We start from the raw sequence: 25,560 nt of genomic DNA, 5'->3' as shown, positions 1-25,560 counted from the left end.
GTGTTGGCACCATGCTGAAATCTTGGCAGCAGAAAGGGTTTTGTTGATTTTGCTCAAGTAGAAAGATAAGGTATAAAATAGGAAGCAGGAAATCTGTCACAGGGAAGGAAGCATGTTGTCCTGTGCCCAGGGAGTCCTTGCTCAGGCAGGAGCCAAACTGGTGGCACCAGCGAGAAGGGAGGCATGGGAGAAAATGGTACCTTTGGCATGGGACCAAATACGTAATGCAAGCACATAGGGAACTTATATGTGAACAAAACACAGAACAGTTGTGAACAGGGGACAAATATAGTCCTGGCAACAGGAGAAAAAGTGAGCACAGGAGGAGTGAGTAAGTAAGTAAGAAAGAGGAAGCATATAGGGCCCATGGCATGGGAGTGAGCATCAAGTGGGGGGACAATGGTTTTTGAAAGTGGGACAACAGACCACTTTGAACCCCAACTTTGAACCCTGGCAGGGACCTCATCATGTGGGAATTGCAGGGAATTTCCAAAGACAGAAGGAAGTGTCTGGCGGATCTGGGGAATCTGGAAGAGAGGAGGAAAAGGAAAAAGCAATGTCCTCATGGAGATGTGCAGTGAACTAGAGCTTTCAGTGGGCACAGAGCGCCTAGGTCCCTTGTTCACATCAGTGCTGGAGAACTGGGGCATGCAAGTGTGGGTCTGCAGGCAGAACCACGGCAAGATGAATAATAATGAATGCCATGTGTATAGCTAGGGTGAGACATGCAGTGGCTTTAGGTGGACAGCAAGAAGCAGCTTAAAATCATATCTTCAGAAAGTTTACGTGTTTGTTTCAAAAAATCTTGAACATTTGTTATGATTTGAAGTAAGGTGTTAAACATGAAGCTTTTTGCTAGGCACTCTTTTATGCCTGTAAACGTTTAGGTACGGATTGCCTGCTTCCATTAGGATCCCCAGAATGGAGGTTTTCCCATCTGATTTAAATCAAAGTCCAGTGGAGCAGTTAATGAGATGAAGAGTTGAAATACAATCTTAAGGGCATGTTCTCAGATTTTGATAAATGGAAAGTGGGGTGTGAGATTCATACAGTACTGAATACTCTGGATATAAATCACTTCCTGTAACATCCAAGTAGAGGACTGGTTTTTATTTTTCTTTACCATTCACAGACTAGACCAAAAAAAATTTGATTGAATTAAATGTTAACCTCAGATGATTTTGCTTAAAATTTTTAAATAACATTTAAATGTTTTATAAATTAAATACTGAGCTTTCAAACTGAAAAATGAAAATGTAAAGACTTTTTTTTTCTTTTTTAATGTCACTTTTGAATCAAAACAACTGAAATTCAAATGAATTTTCAAAGTGTTTTTACAGTTAAATCCACATATTTTGGAAATTAAAAGTTTGGTTGAAAAATCTTTTTCCAGGTCAACTGAAAAAATCCTATACAGGAGGACTCTCTTCACTAATTTGTTCTGTGATTGTGCTGTATATCTTCCTGATTATATTTTTTTTCCTGCGTTCTTTCTGTTATATATAGTAAAAATAAATTAAAAAAATGGAAAGCCAAAATAGTCAACTAAATATGTTTGCTTTGGATTAAGTAAGTTTGTTTTTCTGGTTGATTCAGGTATGTACTCAAAATGCTTTGGCCAGGTTGAAATGACTGGGATATATCTATATGAGGAGCCTAGAAGAGCATGGAGCCCACAGAAGGTTGTATCCATCCTTTTATTACTCTTGTGCACACACAGCATGATTGAGGGCTAGGACTGTTTTCTTGTGCCCAGCATTTGTTTCATCCTGAATAGATGTGAAATTTATTGTTGTGCTATCGCCAAATGGAGATGTGGTGCCTTCCTGGCCTAACGATCTGGGTCATCCCTGAGGTGATTTATTGTCACCCATGTAGTCTTAGGACCTGAGGTCTGGAGCACACCAACATTAACACCAGCAAACGTATATTTGGCATACAAACAGACCTGTCCTGACTGCTGAGAGGCAAGAATTCAGGTACATAAATAGGAGTGCATGTACTTATGATGTGAATTTTGTTCCCACTGAGCAGATAATCTCATTAGCAAAAAAGATCTGAACAGTTAATATAAAATGTGTCATGGAAAAACCTGAGATAGATATAGAGGTTTAAATGGGGCTGGGAGAATAAAGCTCTTTTGCACATTGTTAAGTCAACTCTTAAACTTTTCTGTTTGATGAATATGTAGCAGACCTTCACTAGTGGGGCCTGTATCTGTTTTGATACAATATGGAGAAATGTCTGGCTAGTGTCTACATTTTGTATAAACATACTCACCATAAAAATAATATATTTCAGATTAAGACAGTAAATGTAAAGGAATAAACCTCTCAAAAAGACAACATACTTCAAAGCATCCTACCTGGGAAGGAATAGCGTGATGATATGAACTGGGGCATAATTACTGTGTTTTTCTATAACTTACATCCACACGGGAGCATCTTATAAAACTGAACAAATACTATATTAATAAATAAAGCTACTGTTAATATCTTGCAAGAATGAAGACTTTGGCAATTGGGTATGTAACAGAAAAAATGAATTGTAAAGCATGCTAGGAAATTATTGGTTATAGAACCATTTGAAAGTGTATTTCCCTCACTATATTGAAATATATATTTTTGGTTTGGTATTAAATTGGTTTAGATTAGGTTTTTAATTAGCATTGAGATAAAGCCATACATAAGAAGTAAGTCATGCTGCTGGTAGTTTCTCTGTCAGACTGACAAAATGCATTACATGTTGCATATATTACCATGAATATTCACAAAAGTACCTCCTTGATGTAGAAGATCAACAGTATTGACACGGACAAAAGGAATGGGATACATGTAATTTTAAAATGGCTTCTCTATATTTGTGGGGTATGTCTTGAAGTGGTTTTAAAATTATTTTTCAAATGATATTTGCTTTTATTTGACTTTCCACTGAAGTGTGATTTAATGAGCCATTTCCTGGCAGCTGATTTTTGCTTTTTATCCGAGATGTTCTACCTGGTTGTCAGCAGTCTGCTAGTTGGTGCTGCTAATTAAATAGACTCTATTAGGTGAAAGAGAGCAAAAGGTAAGGGAAGTGGATAGATAGACATTAGCCCTACTGTGTATACAGAAAAATGAAATATGGTTATAAAATTTTATCAATGAATCTGGAATGATAATTTTCCAGTGTTTATGAATGGCCATGCATACCTATTCTGTATGTTGTTTGTGATATTAAAACAATAATTTTGATGGCCAGTACCTCTGATAATTATAAGTGTATGTTTTAAATGTCTGGATTGTTGTTTTACTTTTACCTTTGGTAAGAAATAAAATGTTGAGCTTCACTTGGAGGCAGCAATCTTCTGTTCTCTTTTTCCAGTGTTACTGTATAAGGTGCAGGTTTCCACTGTTCCAAAGCCACAGAACAGCTGACTTAAAGGCTATTGCATTTTTCTCATTCTTAGAAAATGTGTCACTGTTTCAGGTCATGCAGCAGAGTGACTTTTGGCAATTCCATACTTTGAAGAAAAAAAATCTGATAGCAGACTGAGTTTTTATTGCTGGTTATTATATGGCAGTTTTGAGGGTATAAAAAGTTACAATAAACGTTGCTGAGCAATGCTTGTTAAAGGCCAGATGAGAAAGTCTTGATGTGTTATACAAATGATCCATCTGGACCTGCATTCTGTTTCTGGAGACGGTAGGATATGTGTTTTAGGGCAAGTGAGTGCAAGGCTGGTTACTATCTGCAGTCCATGTCCCTTGTACTCTCCCAACATCTGTAGTCACCATATTAAGGGTTTTAGAAGATACATTCTTGCCTCTTCCACCAGTCTCTCTTTAATGGACCTGTGGTCCATAAATTTGCCTTGTCCCTCTTTGAACTAGCTGACACTGTACACCTCCCTGACCATCTGCAAGTTCCAGATACTCACTACCCCCTGTATAAAAAAAAAAAAAAAAAATCTTCTTTCTTACGTGTGTTTTAAACTGATCTCCCTGCTTGGGGTTTGTGAGATTTGGTAACAGTTCTGCATTCACCTTATCTTCTGCCTTTATGATTTTGTAAATCTTGATCATATTCCTCTTCCACCTTCTTGCCTGGCAAAGCAAGTACTCCTGGGGGGGCAGTTGCTCCATATCTTTGATCTCTTTAGTCACCATCCTCAGCACTTTCCCTCTGACTCCTCTACCACCTTATTAAGTTGCAGAGGCCAGAACAGCCTATAGTACTCAAGACGTGACTGTGCCAAGGTTTTGGATAGCAGCAAGATGGATAGAACCATGTGTCTCATTGCTCAATGCCCTTTGTGATGATGGCCGACATCTTCTTGGGTTTCTTAACTGCCACTGGACATAGAGCCAAAGCTTTCAGAGACCTTTCAATGATGACTCCAAGATCTTGTTTCTGAGTTGTAGTTGCCAAATCTGAGTTCAGCATTTTGCAGGCAAGATCTAGATTATTTTTCCCTATAGGCATCATCTTAAATTTATCTTTGGTGAAGCTCTTCTGTCACCTTTTTGCTCACTTAACTTTACAAAGTTCTTCTGGACTATGTTGCCATCAGCATGGGATTTGACTACAGAGAATTCAGTAGCTCCCACAGACTGGACCTGCACAGACTGGGGACATCCTGCTGTTCACTCTGTTCTCCCATCTGGCTATTTAAAATCAAATAATGCTTCAACAAGTTTTCATAACCTATTTCTTTGATGAAATGAACTCTCTTACAATTAGGTCACTTTACCAAGTACTGCCTCATTTTTTGCAGCCTCATCAATTTGTGATATTTCATCTTAAGAGGTGGAGCAAGGGTTGAATGCATTACTTGGCTGTTGATCTCAACAAAGCACAATAAAAAGGGAAAAGCCTTTGTATTCCTTCCTGTGTATTACCCAACCCTGTACTACCCAACATTTTTTTTTCTTGGTCTCAGTTTTGCACCTGAGGGTATACGATTGATATGATTTCTGAACAGCTTCTAGCCCTATACTGACAATGTTGGAAATACTGATTCCCTACAGGCAACTGCTTCTGGAGGTTGTCACTTATTGAGTTTTTAATGTGTATTAAAATGTTAAGATTTGATGTTGGATGGACAAATTACAGTATTCGTTTTCCTAAAGAGAGCATAAACAAAAAAAAACCACAGAGGTATCTTGTTTTCTCCTCTAACTTTTACAACATAGATACATCATGTAATTTGAAATTTCTGTGGTGCCAAATTCAGAGATACTCTCTGAAGAATCCATATTGTTTATATGTTTGGAGACTTGTAGCTAAAATGTCATCATTAAAAAAAAAGTATATGATCAGGAGATGTTTAATTCTCCCTTAAGGTTATAAACAATGATATCAAAAGAAAACTGATCTCTCATTCTTTCCATTTGGATAAGTTCCCTTTTTCATAGTTTTGAAGATATGTCCAAGAGCCTCCACATGTATGATGAGTTCTTTATTTGCTTGTTACTCTTGCTGTTAGCGTGGGGAGTCCTGCCACTAAATAATAAATTGTTATCCATTTAGCTCTAACAGTTTTATACATTGTTTCACTGCAGAATTTATCCTACATCTAGTTTTAACAAACATAGAATTAACTACTGACATTTTTAAAGATTTTTTCATTTCTGTAGCTGAGAACTTATTTGCAGATATGGCCTCTCCTAGAGAACTGAGTGCAGCAGTTGCGCTTTTTATTTTAAAATATTCTTCATAATACTTAAAAATGTATTACTCAACACAGAGTGTTTACTAAAATATTTGTAGTATTCTCCCTCTATTTCAGAACATAGCATGAGATGCTTAGTTGCCAGTTTTAATGGGTAATCCATAAATCACCAGAGACAGATATAAGACACAAGAATTGGGATATGGCAAACATTTTGAGTTCTGAAAAGTGTGTTTCTAAAAGATAGATATTAAAATCACAAAAGATTTTGCTTAATTTGCCTACAACAGAGTGTGTTCAGACCAGCGAGATAAAGGACTTTTAGAAGAAAAACACTGTTCATCAGGAAAAAGTCACAATCTCTGGATGAAACTCTTAAACTGGTACGCAGCCTTTGTGTAAGTATGCTCTACTACTCTGTGTTGCCAAAGTAAACGGGTAGACGAACTGTCTTCATTTTTCTTTGTGGATTGACAGGCATACCATGACCTCTTGCAGTCTGTGCTTTCGTAACATGAAGACTCTGGGCTCCATTCCTCACTTGCTGACCAGTGCAGCTGAGCAGAAACTGGTTTAGTTTGATACTAGGAAGGGCCAACAACATACTACGATCATCTTTCTTCTCCACCCATCTTCAAGAAAGGTGATGCTGCATTTTAAAACACCTTATTCTGGAGAGGCTACTTCTTTGGTGTCAGGGTTGTTCAGCCTTTCTTTTCACTCATCATTCCACGAGCACCATCAACAGCAGCCATGAAGGAAGAGAATAACTTTCATTAAAAACTTCACTTCACTTTGATCTCAGAAGAGCTAGCAATAGTGAAGGATTTGGCAAAAGTCACTGTCTATCTGGGTCTAATACACAACAGTAGTCTGCACGGAAAGGACACTTACAACCTGCCCCGTCTCCCAAGTTGAATGTTTTCATTAAGTATTTGAGAATTAAATGTGAACACATTGTGAATGATCTCTTTTAAATGCATTCTGCAAATAATAGCTGCAAAGCCTAAAGATATGTCTATTCTTCTGCTTCTTCAATTCTGCTGCTTATTGTCTGCATAGACAGCTGATACCCACCTAGTGCACTAAGGCTTGGCGATGTTTGTGAGCAACTCGCATTGCATTTTAGTATCTCTGATCCCTCGGTCATGAGTGAGGCAGCATTTGAATGAATTTGTTCATGACATTTGTACTGATATCCCTCCAGACAGAGCAACATTTCACAGTTGCAAGTGCTCTGATGAACAGGTTATACTGACTAACGGTAGCATATCTTAGTCACTATTCAGAATTCGTACCTACAGGGACAAGGGCTGTATTTTGAAAACAGTCAGTTTAGCTTTGGTCAGAATCTATGTTTAGTTCATTATCAGTTTCCTATATTCCCTGAGAATAAATAAAGCTTTGGGTATATGATAACTAAGCTTTTCATGAGGTATATTTATACTCCAGCAAGGGTTGCTAATGTTTATGGTTCTTTTTCATGATTTTGTGTATATATTCAATCGATAAATATATTCAATAGATATATAAATATGCTATATGCATATATGTTCTCTATGTCAACTGCAGTAAATTCAGCTTTTTGGAAAACAAATGTGTTCTGCCAAGATTGAAAATAGCACAAAATAATAAAAGGTCACTGACAATGTAGGAAGAAATTGTGACCTATTTTAGCTTTTTATAATAACACAGTGAGGAAATCTACTGAAATTTATAGCTCTGCTTTTTAGACAGGCCAAGTGCCTGAATGTCCTGTTGATTCCTGCTGGAGTGAATATTCAGCACTCCTGAAAACCTGGCTCTAAGTTCCTGCCACAGATATCTTTAAAATAGCCATCGCTTGTTTGGCAAGAATGTGATATGAGAAAAGTATGCCTATCAGCTCAGTAGATCCCAGAAGAAAACAATCTGTTATGTATTGTCTTACTATGATTCTTCAGGAACTGTTAATGAACAAACACTATTCCTTCCAGACCTCTGCTGTTATCACTGATGATGTTGTTGAACAAATGTGTTTTGGTGTGATAAGGAGCTATGTAAACTGAAAATCTTTTTTGAAACAAAAGGTGTTTAGTTTCTCCTAGTCTCAATTTGTTTCCTCCCATGCTGCTTGCCTCACTCATTTAAAAAGAAAAATCAACAGGAAAATAATTAAGATAAACTTATTTAAATTATGTGTGCATTGGAAGGAAGGAAAAGTTGGAAAGGAAATGCTGGCTAAAACTTTTAATCAGAATGTATTAAAATGATGTCAATGTAAGTATATATTGTGTCTGATTTGAAGACCATTAAAATCTATCAGATATTTCTGGGTCATGTACACAAGGTATACTGCCTTGAACTAGATTATGTTATCCTTTGCTTCAGTGGAAAGGAAATTTTGGATTTCCTATTACAAGAATATTGGCAGGGGAAAACATCTAGTCTCTCATATCTCTACTAAGGGCTATAAATCCAAATTTAAGGTGAGACACTTCAGCTAAGCTAGTTATAACTCAGTAAATTTGCAGTGAAGGAGTGTGACCTTTGAAAAGGGCATGGAAAACAGGAATGATTTCAACACACTGTGGAAGAGACTCATTACCTTGCGTGTTTGGGCTGTAATTACAGAGATTTTTTTCAATGTTTCCCATCATTCTCTTCTGTGGCTGCCAGACTGGTAAGTGACATCTGCACTCAAGCTTGCTGCTGGAAAGCATAAAGGGACAGTGTAGCCCTGTAGCACAAGGTCAGCTGCATGGATCGTGAAGCTCAAGAAACTTTTTCAGGAGCTAAGGAATGCTGTCTGCATTTTGAATTGTCAAATTAAAAAAACTATCACAAAGGATAGGTGGTTTTGGTGTAGTTTTACTTTTACATTCTCCTGCCTCTGATGTTACCCCTGCAGGACACCATCAAAGTCTCTGTGCTTTGACATTTGGGATTTCAATGCTGATTTCTTTTGAAGAAGGTTGACTAAGGAATGTTGCCTGATTGCAGCCTAGTTCCTCTGGTTACAAGATGGAAAGTGAAAAGCTGCCTATCACTAGAGCACATAGCATGGCTTTCTTGTTGAATTTCACTAGCTTGGTTTTGGCTCCAAGGTGAAGCTCAGATTTACTGTTTACTGCTGCCTGTAAGAATAGGTATCTGCCTAGGTAGATACCTATATAGATATAGGCATAGGTACAGCAACTGCATTGGCTCATTCATGAAGTGCATTTAGTATAAAATTCCACAGGGGGCAAGAAAAACTTTATGGTGACATGACAGATGTAGAAACCTTTTAACATTTCACACCCCTTTCTGTTTACTTGTTTAAAAGGGATTAATCTTGTGTTTCACCCTCAAGGGAGAGACACGCAACAAAAACACACAAGACAAACTCTGTTTTGAGACACCGCAAGGGAATGAGGTAGCACTAGAGATAATCTGTAGATCTGTATCTTAACTGTATCACAGTTAAGCATTTCCTGATGATCACTGCTGGCAATGAAGGCAAAAAAAATGAGGTCTGAGTGTACACAGACATGATTTAAAGATATGAATGGGAATAATGCTGCTCTGTAGAGAGAGTCATATGCTTTTACCAGGCTTGTTGGCAACGGCTTGCTGCAACAAACAGTTTGTTCTGCAGCATGTAGCCTGCTGTCATCTTTGTGTATTCACACTGACACTCCGAGGTCATCTAGAAGCCGAATTAAGAATTCAGACATTTCTTCTGTGTAAGTGAGCTAACCTATTTAAGTTAAATATGTTATAGTTTTAATGGTTATCTTTCCAGAGTTGCTGTACAGAGGAAGGTTTGAAGAGACTTTCTAGTTTACCAGTTTCTTCAGGTTCTAGTGGTATCCACCATTAAACAAAGATGACAGTGTGTCTCAAGCAAGGAGAATCTGTCAAAACAGAATGTTCCCCTCCCCCATCACTGCCTGAAACATTTAAAGATGTCTCTGCTGTGCATGCAATAATTATAGTACGTTATTTGCTCACTTTGCCTTCCTGTCAGCCTTACGTCGTCAGTCCACATGAAGCAGCAGCTTTGCTAAAGGACTTACATTCTTGTGGCTGGCTGAAGTCTCACAATCCCTAGCCCTTGTTCTCGTGGGAGACTTCAGTTTACCAGATATCTGCTGGAAATACAACACAGCAGAGAGGAAGAAGTCTTGGAGGTTCCTGGAGTGTGTGGGAGATAACTTCCTGACGCAGCTGGTAAGCGAGCCAACCAGGGGAGGCGCCCCGCTGGTCCTGCTGTTTACGAACATAGAGGGTCTGGTGGGCGATGTGGTGGTCGGAGGCTGTCTTGGGCTCAGTGACCATGAAATGATAGAGTTTTCAATTCTAGGAGAAGTAAGGAAGGGGGTCAGCAAGACCACTACCCTGAACTTTAGAAGGGCAGACTTTCGATTGTTTAGGAGTCTGGTTAACAGAGTCCCTTGGGAGGCAGTCCTGAAGGGCAAAGGATTCCAGGAAGGCTGGATGTTATTCAAGGAGGAAATCTCAAAGGCGCAGCAGCAGGCCATCCCCATGTGCCGCAAGTCAAGCAGGCGGGGGAGAAGACTGGCCTGGCTGAACAGAGAGCTTTGGCTGGAACTCAGGAAAAAAAGGAGAGCCTACCGCCTTTGGAAGAAGGGGCAGGTGACTCAGGGGGATTACAAGGATGTTGTGAGGATATGCAGGGAGAAGATCAGAAAGGCGAAGGCGCAGCTGGAACTTAAACTGGCCACCGCCGTTAAAGACAACAAAAAAAGTTTTTCTAAATATGTTAGTGACAAAAGGAGGGCCAGGGAGAATCTCCCTCCTTTGTTGGATGCAGAAGGTAACCTTGCCATGAAGGATGAGGAGAAGGCAGAGGTACTGAATGCCTTCTTTGCCTCAGTCTTTAACAGTCAAGCTAGTCATCCTCAGGTTTTTCAGGCCCCTGAGCTGGGAGATGGAGATAGGATGCAGAGTGAAGTCCCAGCTGTCGAAGAGGTGGCAGTCACTGACCTGCTCCTCCACCTGGATGTGCACAAGTCCATGGGGCCAGATGGGATCCACCCGAGGATACTGAGGGAGCTGGCAGAGGAGCTGGCCAAGCCACTCTCCATTATTTATCAGCAGTCCTGGTCAACCGGGGAGGTCCCGGATGACTGGAAACTAGCAAACGTGATGCCCCTCTACAAGAAGGGTCAGAAGGAGGATCCGGGGAACTACAAGCCTGTCAGCCTGACCTCGGTGCCGGGAAAGGTCATGGAGCAGATCATCTTGAGTGCCATTATGCAGCAAGTGCGGGACAACCAGGGGATCAGGCCCAGCCAGCATGGGTTTATGAAAGGGAGATCCTGTTTCACTAACCTGGTCTCCTTCTATGACAAGGTGACCTGCTTAGTGGATGAGGGGAAGGCTGTGGATGTTGTCTACTTGGACTTTAGTAAGGCCTTTGACACAGTCTCCCACAGCATTCTCCTGGAGAAGCTGGCTGCTGACGGCTTGGGTGGGTGCACTCTATGCTGGGTTAAAAACTGGCTGGATGGCCAGGGCCAGAGAGTGGTGGTGAATGGAGTCAAATCTAGTTGGCGGCCGGTCACAAGTGGTGTTCCCCAGGGCTCAGTGTTGGGGCCAGTCCTGTTCAACATCTTCATTGATGATCTGGATGAGGCGATTGAGTGCACCCTCAATAAGTTTGCAGATGACACCAAGTTGGGTGGAAGTGTTGATCTGCTGGAGGGTAGGAAGGCCTTGCAGAGGGACCTGGACAGGCTGGATCATTGGGCCGGGGCCAACTGTATGAGGTTCAACAAGGCTAAGTGCTGGGTCCTGCACTTGCGTCACAACAACCCCATGCAACGCTACAGGCTTGGGGAGGAGTGGCTGGAGAGCTGCCTGGTGGAAGAGGACCTGGGGGTGTTGGTTGACAGCTGCCTGAACATGAGCCAGCAGTGTGCTCAGGTGGCCAAGAGGGCCAATTGCATCCTGGCTTGTATCAGGAGTAGTGTGGCCAGCAGGACCAGGGAGGTGATAGCGCCCCTGTACTCGGCACTGGTGAGGCCGCACCTCGAGTACTGTGTTCAGTTTTGGGCCCCTCAGTACAAGAAGGACATCGAGGTGCTGGAGCGTGTCCAAAGAAGGGCAACGAAGCTGTTGAAGGGTCTGGAGCACAAGTCTTATGAGGAGCAGCTGAGGGAGCTGGGGTTGTTTAGTCTGGAGAAAAGGAGGCTGAGGAGAGACCTTATTGGTCTCTACAATTACCTGAAAGGAGGTTGTAGCGAGGCGGGGATCAGTCTCTTCTCCCTAGTAACAAGTGATAGGACGAGAGGAAACGGCCTGAAGCTGCACCAGGGGAGGTTTAGGTTAGACATTAGGAAAAACTTCTTCACCGAAAGGGTGGTCAAGCATTGGAACAGGCTGCCCAGGGAAGTGGTTGAGTCCCCATCCTTGGAGGTATTTAAAGAACGGATAGATGTGGTGCTTGAGGACATGGTTTAGTGGTGGACTTGGCAGTGTTATGTTAACGGTTGGACTCGATGATCTTAAGGGTCTTTTCCAACCTTGACGATTCTATGATTCTATGATTCCACGATTCGGCTTGGCCTACCCCACCGCCTTCTTGGATGTCTTCACTGGCATGGTACTTCACTTGTACCATGTTGCCCCGTACTCGACAAATTCTCCATTTACTTTTGCTTCTCTTCCCTGGTCTGTTTCTGCTCCTGATGCTCTTTCTGTTTTTCTGCCCGTATTTGTCTCCCTTTAGTCTCTGGCTGGTACTTTCTCTTATGCAGTCCATTTCCCCTGGATAGGTCCCTGTATCTGCCACGTGTCCTAATCATCACCAAAACCCTTAAAATTAATTTCCTCCTAGGAGCTGTTCTGGTCTATTTACCTCACCTGTAGTCTCACTTCCTTGGTTTTTTTGGTTGTCTGTCCTCTCCCTTTTCTATTTGATCTTTGTTGTATGCTGAGGCAACGTGTGGCACAGAAAACACATTATTTGTGAATAATATATTATGTGAATTATATGTGAATCAGCATGTTACTGAAGGCTGTGGCAGTATCACGGTGCCTTTCTTGCCCTTGAGCCATCAAGGATACAAAGCTATTATAGCTCCAGTTAGTATTTCATGCTTTTAATTCTGACAGTTCAGTCAGTTGGCCAACGCAGCAACTTCCACACATATATTTACAGCGCTGTTTTTGTTGTCACCAGTGGCTATTTGATTAAAAAGAGATGAAGGAGGAATGTACTGCTCTAAGCCTGGCTCTAATTAAGTTGTTACATAAAGTCCACTAATGACTGCTTCCTCCTCATACTTTCTTGCTTGCTCTTTCAGCATATGGGGCCAGAGCAGTTTGTTGTTCCTATACTGGAACACCAAGGGCGAAGGTGGTGGAGGTGCTGCTGGGGCCAGAAGGCTGAAAACTTGAAACTGACTTGTTGAAAGACTTCTTACTGCATCTGTAAGATACCTTTGCTTCTTTGCATACCCCCTAACAAATCCTTTGTACTCTTTGAAGCTGACATACCAGCGTTTGCCTTAATGGTGATAAAGCCTACATTTACATTTCACTCTCAAAGCTGTATGTGAGGTTCTATGTACACAGTACGTGCTCAGATAGTATATAATCCCTTTGAGACTGGCACCCTAGAACTGTTCAATTTGTGGAAACCATCATGCTTTTTGTTTTTAGCATGTAGCTGAGTTTAGCTGCTTTTGCTGTATGAAGTTATTTGTTCCTGTCCTACGGTCTGAATGCATTTACGTTACTAACGCATAAGTGTTTTCATGAACTGCTTGCTCTCTGGCATTCAATGTATGTGCCCCACATTTGGCTGAAAGCTTTTTCACCTCTGAGGTGAATCCTTTTCCTGCATGCTTAAGAGAAAAATGTTAAATTTCTGCTGCTTAGAACCTCCAGAAAAAAAATCCTGTGGAGATGCTCATGAGTGCTTTTACTTGTATAGGAATAAATTATTTTAAGATATGATTTAGTACTTAATGCTTTCTAATTTTCCCTTGAAGGAGAAAAAGTAGGTAATAGGAAGAAAAGTCATGTGGAGGGGAATGAACCAGCAAAAGTAGTGGGTCTCTTTGCACAGCTAAAACAAAAAACTATCCTAGATGCTAGTGCAGACAAAAAGTGTGATTTTGGTGAATATCATGGGATCAGATACTGTATGACCACTGTTGTGCATAGTGACCCTGAGAAAAAGACCCCTGGATGCATGGGCGTTTAGCAAGATTGTTTCACAGCTGATAAATAAAATCACACTGTGTGCTCCTACTCTAAATTTGTTCGGCACGGAAGATTTTTGAAACCTTTCAAATCTTAAATAAATGCTTAAATTATTATAAATTCTGTTGGTCATGCATAGCAATAATAAATCAGTTTAGGAAAGAAATTACTCCTCCCATCAGCCTGTAAGTGCAGTTTGAGAGCCCCTTTAGTGTTTTAGGACACCTTTTATGATTTGGTGAGGTGAGCACTAGCATGTATAAAAAGTTGTATCATCTCCAGCAGGTTCTCCTTGATGTGAAATGCTTTAAAGTTTCTTTTCCTCTGATCTTGACTAATTACACTACATCACTTGTCATTGCTGAATACTCCTGCAGTGACCAGCCCCAATACCCTCCTTATTTTACATTGCAGTCTTACCTCCTACAATGTGAATTTTTCATTGTAGTGCCATTTACAAGATGTTAAGGGCAAGCAGCTGCACATTGTAGATACACATGGATATTTCTGCTGAGCCTTTGTTCTTCCACTGATATAGCAATTAGACTGAAGCTGCAAAGGGGCAGGAGAAGAAAAGCTCTCCCTGTGGAATTCCCTCTATCTCTGAACCAAAATTTGTGGGTTCACTGCTTTTGTAAGAATGCCAGTTTGGCACTCTAAGCAAACAAATGAGCAAATAAACTCAAACCAAACAAATTCACACTTTCAATTAGGAGAGGTCTGGTGTTCTATTATCATAAATTTTTATCCTTTCAGCAGCTAGTACAGAGATCTTCAAACTGTTCCCTTGGGGATTGCTTGATACAGAGTTTCCATTCTGTCGAAAGGCTCTTTCTGGGCAGCTATCATCTCCAGAGAAAATCATGTCTGAGCTTCTAGACAGTAAACAACAGCGTGGTCCCACAGGGTCTAGGGTGACCTGAATAAGGTTCAATCTAAAGGTAGTGATAGCAGTACAATCCTTCCAGAGTGTCTGTGCACATGTGCATGTATAATGTTGAGTATGAATATTTTAAATAGCCTTGGTCAAACCTCAAGCAAAACAACTTACAACATACTCTGAAATAAAGGCTGCTTTTGATAGCAGTTTACTTTTATCTGCACAAATAAATAAATTTAGTTACAAATGTGTCAGGGTATGTCCTTACCAGTCCTTCCAAGATTTTGTATCATTTACTCTCATCACCTTGCATGTAGATACTCCGTAATGTTGTCGTGATGAATGTGATGAGATAGCTTTATATATCCAGGATTAAATTCTACATGTACTTACACTTACTTCCTGTTGTTCTTCATCTCTCCTTCCTCCTGCGAGCCAAATAATGGGGGAGTTTTGCCTATACTGCATTAACATCTACAGCTCAAGCAACTTTCTTTCTTGCTTTTTTCCCACTGGTCTTATGCTAATGTGCCTTGATTGCTGAACAATTTGTTTTTACTAACAAGTTTTCTTTTTATTGTCTGTCAGTTGTCACTGCAATGCTCCATAACAGGTTTATTACCTGTGCTGTGTCCAATTTTTCTTATGAAAGAAACTCAGTTTTTTAATTTCTAGGTGCAGCATCTCCAACCTGTTTTAAAGGAGATCACCTTTCTTTCTGTTAACAGGAAACATGTTTTGCTTCTGTTTATAGTGGGCTATAATCCACTGCACGGGGAAATACGTTTTGCGAACTTTCATTTTATTTTAACAAGGGCTTGGAGGTCCTATACCGTTAAGCCTCAGCTCAGCCTTGCACCAGCAGACTTGGTGCAAAGCCTTGATGCGCAACACACCACTATTGAGATATACCCAAGCAAGCTTGTCACCTAGTAGCCCAACGACACCACTGCACTAACCCAGCTATGCTGCTCTGCGTACCTGAGCTAACTTGTCTGGAGCGGCCTTGGGGGTCAATGTGGCAGAATGCTGTGTGGTGAGGACCCATAGGCCCTTTTGCATGTTTAGGTGGATTATACCACTTGAGCTGAGAAACCATGGCTTCTTCAAAGCTGTCACCTGGCTATTCTTCATGGATCACAGTCAGTACACCTCTATGGAGGCAACTCTGAGTAGCAATTATAGGCTATTATACTGCTGGAAAAGAATTATCATATTGTAGTTACTTTTATGCTATGCATAACAGTATATAATTTAAAAAAAACCTTCACAGCTCAAGACTCTGGCAGACAAAAATAGAAAAATATATTTTGTCATTGCTAAGTGGACCTGAAAATAATGTTGCTTTGTATAAAAGTCCTTCTACAATACAATACCTTCTTCATTCTACCAACTGAAAAACAAGACATTAAGAGAAAGGTTAAAAAAATGGAAACATTAATTTTTAATTCTATATTTTGTTCTTTACCTCTGACCTGAAGTCTCTGAAGCTGATAACAAGGGCTGAAATTTCATGTCCAAACTTGATGTTAAAGTAAGTTTTTTATGAAAGTTACATAGCATCCTGTAAAAAAGGATATACATCTGCTATTCAGCTGTACAGTGCTGTTATCTGAATGTTAGAATATGTTTTTAAATGTCTTCAAGAGCAGACCTTTCTTCTCATTTTTTCTAGCAATGAATCATTACCTTAGCAAATCAGCACTTGGAGCTTTTCCCATTTTTTTTTTTTTCTTAAAGTGCAGGACATTTAGATTGTCAAATGTGTGAAATCTTTCTTTTTCCCATAATTATCTTCAGGAGCAGCTAACATTTACTACTCATCATCTTCCAGGTCATTGGCAATAAGGCTTTTTGAATCCTTGGGCAGCATTGATAGGAAGGTATTTTAGTTAACTTATAGGTTAATTTTAGTTTAATCTTAGAAATTTTTTTGCTAGGCAATGTGAGGAGATGCTCTATGTGATATAAACACACACTAATTTTCATTTTCTCTCTTTTTCTTGTTGTTGTCTTATGGTATTACCACAATAGGAATACATCTTTCATACTAGATTCTCTGCACATGGATAATAAGTAGATTCTGTGCTCCAAAGAGCATAAAATATAAATGGATTAGACAGACAAAAGGCAGTATTATCTCTGCTTAAAAGATGGAAAAGTGAGAAGATCTTTACTATTGACTGTCCCTGAAATTTGGTTTGGATTGAATGAAATGCTCTGTCCTCTGTTATTGCAGTCTTTCTAATGCCCATCTCCATATATTCCTTATACTCTACATTAAGTGCTTTCAGCTGATCTTTCAGATTTGGTTAGTAGATATACTCCCTTGCTTGTTGTGAGCAGCATTCAATATCCTGGTGGGAAGCACACACATCTTGATATGTCTACTCTTAGTGTACCAGGAGAATGTCTTGTTCCTCTTCACACAAAATATTGCCTTTACTAAAGGTCTTCATCTTTTGGTATTACGCAATAACTTTTAAGGATTTTTTTTTTTTTCTCCATTGGCACGTGGCCACCTGTGGATTATTTGCTGCCTTGGCACCCTGGCCTGTTGGGTAATTTGCTGGCTTGCCTGGAAGCTTGCATAGGAATGGAAAGCTTTTCTAATCTTCAGTTGTGAAACTCTTAATCTCATTTCGCACAATGGAGACTAAATGAGATTCATGCACTTGCTGCTATCAGTGAATTTTCTCCCTAGTGCTGTACATGCTGATACATAATCTGTGGCTTTTTCGAGATGCTTTTTAATGGCTTCCTGTGCAGTTCTTATTCAAGGATGAGCTAATGATGACCTTCAGTCCCATGAACTCAGCCAGTAGCTTCTTCTTGTCCAGAGCCTTTCCCTGCCAAAGGTCGTGTGCTGCTGGCCATGACCTGCTTCTCGGATTTACCAGAATGGTGCCTCTAACAGCAGGTCTAACTGGTGTTCATGTTTGCAAAGACTTTAGGACAGCATCAACTTTCTTCATTTTTTCAAGTGCTTGCTGAAGCCCTCTCTGTGTCTTTGGAAGATGAAGTCTGTCAAGGTTTTCCATAGGAATGCATAGAGTCTAGAAGGATACTTGGCCATCCCTGTAAATTGTTGAGCTCCTTTTATAACCTGGGGTCTGACTATTTGCTTAACAGCTTTTGGGATTTCACTGGGATCCTCTGGGAGCCAATGTGTATTAAATACAAGGAAGTCAGCTCTCCTCGGCTTTGCATAAAGTCTGCTCAGCAGTTGTCAAGGTTTGGTTTTATGGTCTGATGTTTGTTGCTTGCCACGTAGCACTTTTCCCAACGGAGGATTGTATCAGAGAGCCTTCAGGGGCTGAGCTGAGGCTCCAGCACCACTGGTGGTTCCCGGCAGCCTTTTTAGCACCAGTTTATCTAGCTTGATAGAACTGAACCTTTCTTAACAGCAGAAACAATGAGTCACTTTCCCTCTGATAAAACAGGTGTGTATCCTCAGTTACTTGCAGTGGATAATGCTGGGTCAGCATGCAGCTGTGCTTCATCGGATTCTCACCGTGAGCATGCTGCTCATCCACCCCAGCCACAGTCCATGACACCTCATCCTTTTCTGCTTGACAGAGAGGTGACTATTGTCACTCTTCTTTCACATTGAATGTATTCTGTGGGATTACCTTGCTTGCACTGCCCTGTTGTGGGTGGAGCTCCTACACATCCACCCATTGCCATCAGCTCAAAGCGACAGTGTTTCCTTTCACTTTCCTGTCGTGTTTACAGCCTACGTTTCTTCCCACAGATGGTCCCTAGAATGGTTTTTAAAAGCATCTGGCCATATTTCTCCACTCTGTTGTTACTACTTATTGATACTGTTGGGACTATGCTGTAGTTGGTTTGCAATCCAGATAAAATGGCAATGACCTAATGATCTAACAAAGTAACTGCAAATAAGCAGCCTTTGCAGCAGTGAAAGTACTCTCAATGCATGGGAAAGAGTCACTGTTGCATAAATACATAAACTTTTGTTTTGCTAGCACAAGTATTTACAATCACAAAGGCGCAGCAGGCTGGAATTCAGTTTTGCAGGGATTATGGGTATTTGTTCTGATTTCCAACCTGTGCAGAGACAGGTGCCAGCTTGTCTTGTGTCTGGTAATATCTAAAGTCAAACTAGGGCAGATTTTGTTACCCCTGCTATAACTACACTGTGAGAATCCTCCTTTCTTGTTGGATGTTTGTGTATCCACAGTCACTGTGTGCACTGCTGCACTTTATTGAGTTAGTCGTGACTACCTAATTTAGTCTTTTTTTCCTTCTACCTTTGCACTGTAGCATTTAGCCAGGATATTTTTCATTCCAGCTTTCATGCTGTCTCCTTGACAGTGGATTATAATGAATGTAGCTTCGGCTTGGGCTGCTTCTTGGGTTCTTGCAGACTGAGCTTGGAAACTTGTTGTTTTCTTGTGGCTCTTACTGCTTTGATCCTTTCCCTCATCAGATTGCTTTGCTGTTTCCCTGGAGTGAGGTCTGTTTTGATGGCAAAATCTAGGCTGTTTTTCAAACTTGTTTCTGAACCACAACTTGTAGTATCTCTATCCTACACGGAAACACAAAGTACAACCTGATGTACCAGCTGCTCTTCCATGTGGTGCTGTACAATGGCACACTGGACCTTGCTTTCAGCAGCCATACAGTCTTGCACTGGCTGTGCTGCTACATCCGGTAGTGAGTTATCACCAGTTCTGATGCCTGCCCCCTTGTGTGCTATAGATAGGCACATGAAGACACACGCTTCCAGACCCATACTTTTCCCTTCATGAACATACTACCTCATCTCCAATTAGCGGTTTCATTTGTGTTTCAAAACCATCTTTGCAGCAGTAATGGCAACTGTTTATTTGGAGAAGCAATTTCGGGACATTTACTTAATTAAGGTTTGCCTATTTTATGAACATTTTTTTAGTGCCCTGTTCACTGGGCCACCAGCAAGTGGTCTTTTCGCTCTGTGCAATTTGACCAACACATGCATGATGCCAAATTTCCTTATAGGAAAGTCATTTGCTGTGCTTGCTGATTCTTGGCAAATAATAATACTTTCAATGTAAAATGCAGTTGTACAGAAGCATCAAAGACTTGGCCTCTGGTTTGGTATGGGTCCTAGACCAAAATGCCCAGAGCCTCAGTGGTTATAATTTGTTCCCGCTGAAAAGAATTAACTTGTTTCATGTCAGCAGAGAGTCCAAAACAGGCTGAGCACATTGTTTTCCCTGTATGGTGTTTTGACTCATCTGGCTTTCTAGTCTGGTGAGGAGTCTGAGGAAGAGAATGCCAGAGTGGTGCATCCACTGCTGTTTCTGCAAAAGGACTCCAGGTGTGCAGAAAGGGGAATCACCCTTCACTGCCAGTGAGGTGCAACCTGAGGGAAGTAGTTGTCTGTGGAGTCTTTAATGGCTGCCCTGGGAAATTGTCCTTCCTCCCAACAGCTAATTTTCTTATTTCTCCCTGTGTGAAGAAAAACATCTTAATTGTAAGAACAGTCCCTTGGCAGCTGACAAGTAGTAAAATAACTGGTTAATATTGGGTCTGAGTACAATTATCTGTCACCATATTATTTTAGAATACCCATTGCTGTGGCGACTGGAGAGCAGTCAACAGTTGTGCTTGTACTGTGTCAGGAAAACTTACTTTTTATTTGAGAAAATGAAGATCAAAGTAGCAAACTGAATTTTGTTGAATCTGCATACTACACCTGCTAAAGTCCTGAGGGCAGCTACAAGTACAGCAGCTTTTCTGTACCTGTGGAATTATAGTGATTTGTCAGGTTTTGCATTTTATCATTTGAGATTAACTTTAAAAGAAAGAATATTTAGCTAAAGACTTCACAGTGTTGCTAAAAAAGTTGCATGTCTTCTTATTTCAGAATTTGGAGCAATGACACTATTTAGAGAAAAATCCCAGCCTAAATTCAACAGATTAAAAAAAAAGGCAGTAATTGATTGTATATTCCTTAGTATTTACTCAAAAATCATAATTTTACCTGTCAGTCATTACATTTCAAATTTTGTTTTTCATTCCCAGACAGGACAAGGACAAGTATGTTCAAAAATTTCTTGCAGAATATCCTTCTTCCAGATGTTTGTTTCAGATAATTTTAATTTAGAAATATAGAAATTAATTTATACTTGAAATATTTTATTAGTTTTAGGTGTGAAAAGGCTTACCATTTATTCTTTATTGAAATATATGTTCTTCTAAATCAGGTTTTCAAACATTTTTTCTAAATCAGTGTCTGACGTTCATTGTAATGAAAACAAGACATTTCATCTAGTGCTAGATAACAGCTCTTCTCAGCAATGTAAAATTAAGAAAATATTAAGTTACAAATTATAAAAATAGGTATGATATTATACATTGCCACAACTGGCATCCTATAATATAATATAATATAATATAATATAATATAATATAATATAATATAATATAATATAATATAATATAATATAATATAATATAATATATGTAATACGCAAATTAAAACAACAAAAAATATAATTTTCAGAACCTCTAGCTGGCCTAGAGTATTAAGAAATGTCATTGGGTCTTTTTTCCTATGATTTTCATTAATAGGAGACCCTCTCCTAAATGATGAAACCTTTAGGTGAAAGCAACATTTTTTTCCCAGAAAAATGAAAGTATTTCCTGGCTCTGTCAGCATGAGATTTTTTTTTGTTATGAAGTATCTGGCTTGGCTAGCATAAATTGCCCTTGTGAAGATCACCTTGAATAGGAGATGTCAAATTCTACATCCTGCTGAAATCCTTTCCCTCTGCTCAGATAAAATTAGAATGTCATCTTGTGAATGGGCACAATGCCAACAGAGGGAATGGGCATAAGCGTTCACGTGTCAGCAAAGTCTGGGTATTAGGCAGTCAGATTTCTGTCCTAGAGTGATGCAATGTTTCAACTTTGGCTAATGCGTATCTCATCATTGCTGTAGTTGAAAGGTGGATTAACACTGGAAAATTAAAAAATGTTTTCCACTAAAATGACTTTCAGCTTCTGGTAAATGACATTCCAGAGTCTGGGAGAAAGAAGGGGAAAAACTAACCCCAACACCTTTATCCTTCAGAAACATGTTACAAAAACGAATTATGCACTTCACAAAAATGTTTTCGTGGCCTCAAAGTGTTTCCTGCTAAATAGCTCAGCCCTTTGTGGAAAATGCCTTGGTGACCTTCTGTGGCTTTCCCTCTGCAGAACCTTGTACATATTTTCTGCTGAACAGGGCAGAAAACGAGCTCCATTTGCAGTGCAGCAAACCATCTTAATAAATCATGCTTCAAGTACATGACCCAATTTCTTCTCAGCAGAATATCATACCCTGCTAATGGAAGTGTTCTGGTTTCAATATAGTTATCTTTTTCCTGGCAGTGAAAGGAAAACCTTGAATACGGGTGTATCTAGCAATAAGGTCATCCATGCAAACAAATGAACCATGGTGAGATACTGGCAATACAGTGATTGCACAGCTGTGCTGATCCCTTGCTGACACGAGACAGCAATGAAGCATGACCCCAGTTTTGCCTTCCATGTTTTCTTTTGAAGGAATTGCAACAAAACCTAAAATGGGACTAAAACTTAGATTCCAAAGGGGAACTTTAAATAAAGTTTTAAATCTAAACTCCCTCAGCCTTTGGAGAAATCTGGATTTGGAAATGTCATGGCTGACTACTGTTTCTTTGATAGCTAACTCAAAATTCTGTTCCATTTCATTGCAAAATATGTACCTCTGTTTTTTTTTTTTTTTTTAAATTATATTATCTAAGGTGTGTCTAATTTCTGGGGGCTTTCTTTTCATGATTATTTAGGAATATTTGCAACCTGTTTTCTTGAGTTCCCATTTGAAGTGTTGTAAGTATAAAGATAGTAGCATTCTGTTGACATTACTGAAATAACTTGAAGACTGGAAAAAGGGGTTTTCTACCTCATGTTCTTTCAAGCAAAGAGTTTATTTCTTTCTTAGTCTCATAGGAAGGCCAAGAAAGACTTCAGTTTCTCAGGATAGAGGTAGGATTTTCTCTGTAATCATTTTTCTCACTGTTCTCCCAACATTTTTTCATGTGAAGATGAAGGTAAAGCTATCAGAAATAATTTTAAACTATGCCAACTGATTTTGCATTAGAGAAAAAGAGGAATTATTGCACAATTGTTCTGGCTCATAAAATGTGGCATTTTAACTCGTATCTGTTCCTCAAGTGAGGATGGCAACAAGCACCTGGATGTAAAAACAGCTAAGCTGCCACAGTTTTTGCAGTTTATTGCTGCAACTGGAGATAGGATGCATCAACAGAAAATTACAACATTGTGATGCAAGACTGATGTGTCCTTGGACATTTTTGTTTAACAAACTTAACATTGATGCTCTTTAAGTTCACAAGTTCACATGTTTTCTGTTCATGCTATGGTTATCACCAGAAGTCTCAGTTAATTATTACTTATTTTTTTTTTATTAAACAACCAAGCACTTCTGTTTATGCTTTTAATGTTATAGAGATGATTTATGAGATATGTTACAGGTTAACGGTCATATGTCTGAGAAATCTGAGAACTCTCATGCTGAAAAATTACCAAAGATGAGGTTTTTTTTTAAATATCTTTTATAAACTACAGATGAAATTATATTGAGAAAACTGTTTCATTAGTTTTCATCCAGACTCAATCCTAACCCATTTTAAACCCACAACTTATTACGTTTTGTTTCAACGCCTAATTAAGTGTGCTCTAATCTAGCTTGAAAGGCATGCTCTTGCTTTATGTCTCAAAGTCACAAATGTAATCAACATGATGCAAAATGCTGTTGCAGATATGATTCCGTAAAGTGCTAAGCACCATAGGCGTGATCCTAATTTCTAATCATATGTTTAACTTTAAACAGAGAGAAGAATGAGACCATCTATTTGACTGATGGGACTGGATTTGGAGTATTCTGCAGACTTCACATCTCAGCCCTCAGACTGCATGCATTATGTTAAGAAAACTGGAGAATAAGTAGGTCTTCATTGAGATAGTGACATTCCAGTGTGCTTTTTGCTGTGGTGCGCTGTTATGCAGGAAGAACATGGACGTGGCAATTCTGCTTGTGGCTTTACCCTACCTTGTCAAGAAAGGCATTTTGTTTATTTATTTGGCCTTAAAGCACTCCTGTTTAAAGATCACAAATAAGTAAACACAAACTGCATGGTACTGAAATAGTGCATGCTGTAAGGTTACACTTGTAATAAAACTCCCACCTGTTAAAAGAATTAGAAATGACTTCCACATTTAACCACACCTGCCATCTAGTAACTTTAGCATGTTATAGGTGCCAAGTTTGCCCTGAGATAAATGACAGGGTTTTTTTTGCTGTTGAACAATTTCTCCATCAAATCACCCTATTCAGTGCCTTACCCTTTCCCTGCCCAAGAGATCCAGGTTTTTTTTACTTTCTTCCACAAAAGCCTTACCCAAATTGCTTCTGTCTGCGTTTGGTGCATGGTAATTACATTTCATGTAGTATAAAAGCTATTTGGATTAGCTGTTCAGGATAGTGAAGGGTAAAGTGAGAAATCTGGGTATCCTTTTGCTATTCTCTCTCCTACCTTTGGGAGATATTATTGCATGACTAAAGAAATGGACATTCACTAGAGACAAGAGATGCATTAGTGCTTAATTATAAAAATTACCATCTGGCTGTGTTATGGAAAGGATGTAGAGTTAACAATCCCACTTCAATTTTTTTTTTAAAAGGCATGGCTGACTTTATGAGCATGACTAACATTTGTCCTATAGGCATATGTATGCCAACCTAAGTGATCTATATCTCATACTAGAAGTATTGTCCAAGAGTGGTGTGAATATCTGTTAAAAATAACAATAAAATCAGCTATGGTAACTAGGATTGAGATCTTGCTAATTCCTCTGCTGATAATTTTCATGTTATTAATACTTATGGAGGAAAAAACCTCAGAATATTTGTCAAAGTGCTTTTGGTCCTGGTAATAACAGGAAGAAATGAAGTGTGTTATGAAAATGACTGGATGGCAGCCTGCCTTCTTGGGCACCATAGCTGTTTCACAGGAAAATGAGAACAGGCCATAGGCTACTCTGATCTCTTCTCAGATGTACAGAAAGGAACCACATTTGGCTCAGAGAAATGTATCAAACTTGCCTGTGGCTCCTCCTCAATTTTCCTAGGTTAAAAACTAAATTATTCCAAAGCCTAATAGTTTTTCTTTAATAATTTATATTTTTCAAAAATTTTCCAAGTTTATCGTCATTTTAGAAGTGATAGGTTTACTACACCTTAGTATTTTATTTGATTTTGGAAGTATAAAATCATAGAAGAGAAAGACAAATCATCAAGTCTATCAAACAGAAAGATTTCAGTAAACTCTGCTGATATACTACTTAGTTAAGCAAAGGGCCCCAAGAAGTCTGCTCTGTAAATACATAGTTTTACAACAGAAATAAGATTTGATTCTATTTTGTACAGGTGTACACTTGAGGCATTTTTGATACATTTTTGACTTGCACCAAATGGGAGGAAGTATGTACATTTTTAAGTTTTCATATTTGTTGCTTCCAACACTGAATAAAGTACAAATTGCTAGTGTTAACAATAATATATGTTGGAAATTATTGCAATTATGGGAGAAAATCACTCTAATTTATAAAGCACTTTATAATGATGAAATTTAGTGAGACAATAAAAAAAAAGACCCTATCCTGTAACCTTTACTCATATTGAACTGCTCACTTCTTTTTGCACCTTGCTGTTGAGGTTACTGAATCTTTCATTGCTGTCACTTCTTTGTGCCACTTATGTTATCATATG

General features: G+C 39.4%; 1 long non-coding RNA gene across 2 annotated transcripts in view; it reads left to right on the top strand.

Moving 5' to 3' along the window:
• LOC148050462 (uncharacterized) overlaps positions 1–24,608 on the top strand; it is a 45,049-nt gene extending 20,441 nt beyond the window's left edge. The window contains exons 3-4 of one of the 2 annotated variants that reach the window (XR_015701013.1): positions 1,597–1,682; positions 23,623–24,608. This is a non-coding gene — a long non-coding RNA (uncharacterized LOC148050462). Of the gene's footprint in view, positions 1–1,596; positions 3,001–23,622 lie in introns of those variants that run through there. The other variant, XR_015701012.1, reaches the window with a different exon arrangement.
• The last annotated feature ends 952 nt before the right edge of the window (positions 24,609–25,560 follow it).

The sequence above is a fragment of the Nipponia nippon genome, unplaced genomic scaffold (genome assembly GCF_047370975.1).
Source record: "Nipponia nippon isolate SJK-2023a ecotype South Korea unplaced genomic scaffold, ASM4737097v1 scaffold_8, whole genome shotgun sequence".
Taxonomy (NCBI): Eukaryota; Metazoa; Chordata; class Aves; order Pelecaniformes; family Threskiornithidae; genus Nipponia; species Nipponia nippon.
Note: the sequence above shows the minus strand (reverse complement) of the source record. Positions and strands in the feature narration are given on the sequence as shown.